At 34.4% G+C, this 3,271-nt stretch overlaps 1 long non-coding RNA gene across 1 annotated transcript; it reads left to right on the forward strand.

Annotated features, from left to right (window-relative positions):
• Positions 1-1,624: 1,624 nt before the first annotated feature.
• Positions 1,625-2,370, forward strand: LOC122143140. Its single transcript, XR_006158984.1, has 2 exons — positions 1,625-1,697; positions 1,871-2,370. It is a non-coding gene; the product is annotated as an uncharacterized LOC122143140 (long non-coding RNA).
• The last annotated feature ends 901 nt before the right edge of the window (positions 2,371-3,271 follow it).

Here is a 3,271-nt window from a genome sequence, read left to right on the forward strand (position 1 = left end):
CAGAGAGACGATGAAGTGCTCTGGATATTTGGACCTCAAGAAACAGTCATCGCTCAAATCGACAAAAAATGCCAGTAGCATCTCATACCCCGGTGATGAGCGATTCAGAGACAAGCTACAGCTGGACCATCAGACTGGAGATCTGACCATCAGCGACATCCGGATCCCAATCTCTGGAGATTATCAGATGAAGATCACTGGCAGCAAAGTGACAAAAAACAAAGAGATTCAAAGTTATTGTACGAGGTGCACCAACTGAAATATTTCAAATATCCTACAGTATTGTCTGTCAGTATGTTACTTTATTTGTTTTGAGTTGTTTACCTCCACATTCACATCAAACATGTTTTATGTGTTTCTGTTTCTTTATGAAATGAAGAGGACACACGGAAATTCACAGAAGGAGAATCTGTCCATCTGCAGACCGGTGTTACTGAAATACAGAAAGATGATCTGATACTGTGGAAGTTTGAACCTAAAAATGCCCTTATCGCCAAAATCGATGGACAGACCAATGAGAGCATTGTCTACGATGATGATGATGATGGATTTAGAGACAGACTGGAGCTGGACAATCAAACTGGAGATCTCACCATCACAAACACCAAAAGCACAGACTCTGGAGTTTACGATCTGCAGATCAAGAGCAGAAATAAAGACTTATACAAGAAATTCAACGTTCTCGTTTGGCGTGAGTAGCTCAAAATAATCAAAATATCGATAACTGAGTTCATGTTTACATTCACAAATTTCTTCTACATGTTTCTCTTGCTTTGGCAGTGAATAATCTGAAATATACAGTTGGAGATTCTGTCACTCTACAAACTGGTGTTACTGGACTGAACAAAGATGACCGGATACTGTGGAAGTTTAGCGATAAAGATATTTTTATAGCTGAAATCAACAAGCCAGCAATCAGACCAAATTATACAAAGGTCCTGATGGCAGATTCAGAGACAGACTGCAGTTAAACCAGAGAACTGGAGATCTGACCATCAGGAACATCAGCAGAGCTTATTCAGACGTTTATACACTTCAAATCACCAGCGGCAAAAAGAGCACATGCAAGAGATTCATGGTTATTGCTCATGGTGAGTAACTCAATCGTATTTATGACTGTTTTAATGATTTAGAGCTATAATTAAAAGATAAAGATGCAAACAACTCGAGAAGACAGAAACAAATTATATTATGTTAGTCAAATTTTCATTGGTGCCCAGAAATTAGGGGCATTTTAAAATGTGTACAGCTCCAACACAGTTCTTTCTTATGTGCAAAACAAAAATCCATCATCTTGCCCTCTAATTAATCAGATTGGGAGTTAATTTTTGTTATAACATTCATGTTTTTACTCTTCTGTGTGGTGCTGGGGGATAAAATTAAAGAGAAGACTGAGTCTGGGACAGAGGGGAGATTCAGTCACGTACACAAATGATATTGAAATACAAAAAGATGATCTGGTGCTGTGGATGTTTGGACCTGAAGACAGTCTCATCGCTAGAGGAGAAATAAATAAAGATGATCTGGTGCTGTGTGTTTTTGGTGATGGGGAATTTATAGTCGATATGGGAGTGGTTCATCAGACTGGATCTCTGACCATCACAAACAGCACAACTGAACACACCTGGAGTTTATAAACTATTGGATCATCAGCAGCCGAGAGACCAAATACAAGAGATTCAAAGTTACAATCCGTGGTGAGTAATTTGGAAATCACATACTTCTAATTTAATTAAAATAATTACATATCAAAATATTCAATTGGGATTTAATTTCCATTTCCAGAATACTTTGATTTTTTAAATGTGATTTATCTTTTCACATAAATATCAACTTTTTAACCTTTTGTGTTTTCTTTGTTTTGTTTCAGGGAGTGAAAGAAGTCCAGATGCGGGGCCTGAGCAGGAGGGGACCCCCTTAATGCAAATATAAAAAATATGACAGTAATAGTAACTGTGAATTCAGTCAGTATTGCACATTTTTATATGATATTACATATCCAATGAGAGTGATTGTTTTCTTAAACTATTTAACTTTGGTGCTTGTGGAAAAAAAAAGGTGACATATAACAGTATTTGGTTCAACGAATTTACTTTACTACATCAGTTTGTTAGTAAATTAACTTTATACCGTTGTATACGGAAGTACTGTGTTGTTATTTGTTACTGTCTGTCCTTTATAAGAGAACACTATATTTATTATTGGCTGAATGAGCCCTGACTGATTGTTCTCTTTAAATCATCTTGGTTTTTGTATTCCACTACTTTTATTGTATTGTGCCTGGAATAATTGCTTTTGATTGTTGTATTCTCATCTGTAAGTCATTTAGATAAAAATTATCTGCTCAATAAATAAAAGGTCACATACAGATACACTGCTGCTGGTGTGTAGTATCTGATCATGTCTGTCCTCTAGTGGACAAACACTGATTTAGCTTAAAAGCTGTTCCCCAAGTAATGCATAACCGATTTTAATGTACTGTCATGATCACCACTGGACTACATTTCCCACAATCCCTCCTGACTCTTATCTGTATGCACTCCATGATATGTTATAAAGATCAAACTAATAGCCATATGGAATCAAACTGAAAAACATTCACATTTATTTTTATGACCAAGAGCATGATTGTGATCAGGATTTTTTTTTTTTTTTCACCTTATTTCACACTCAGTTTCTTTCTAGAACTGATTAACAGTGTGTTTTCGAGCAGAAACACCCGCAGCCATAATGAGATTAATGTTTCTAACATTGTAAAATATAGTTTTAAGCTTTCTCTGAACATTTAATTTGCTAATACAATTCTAAATTTATACATACATTACAAAAGAAATAATAAAATTAATTAATTGATTTAAATCTTTTTAAAGATTATTTTTACTCTAAAGTATCTCTAAGAGACGCTGATGCATTGCAATAGTTTGTCCTTTAATACCAAATATCATGTTTTTTTTTTGTTTTTTTTAGAATCATACAGCCATCATAGAAGATTGTGAAACATATTTCACTGAAACGAAATTGCATCATATTAATTTTGTGTTTCTGTTTTGTGTGTTTATTCTGTTTCGGTGTCAGTTATCATGTATTAATGTATTAAGCTGTTGTTAGAGCACTGTCATTTTCGCTACAGCTTCCCATGTCAATAAAAATAAAAACACGTCTTGAATTTTTAATAATAGAAGCTACAAGTTATTATAATACCAGACAGTGAGAGCAGTTAGTAAAATAAAAACGATAAAAAAAAAATTAATAAAAAACAGATTTAAGGTTA

This window comes from Cyprinus carpio, unplaced genomic scaffold, assembly GCF_018340385.1.
Source record: "Cyprinus carpio isolate SPL01 unplaced genomic scaffold, ASM1834038v1 S000000905, whole genome shotgun sequence".
NCBI classification, from domain to species: Eukaryota; Metazoa; Chordata; class Actinopteri; order Cypriniformes; family Cyprinidae; genus Cyprinus; species Cyprinus carpio.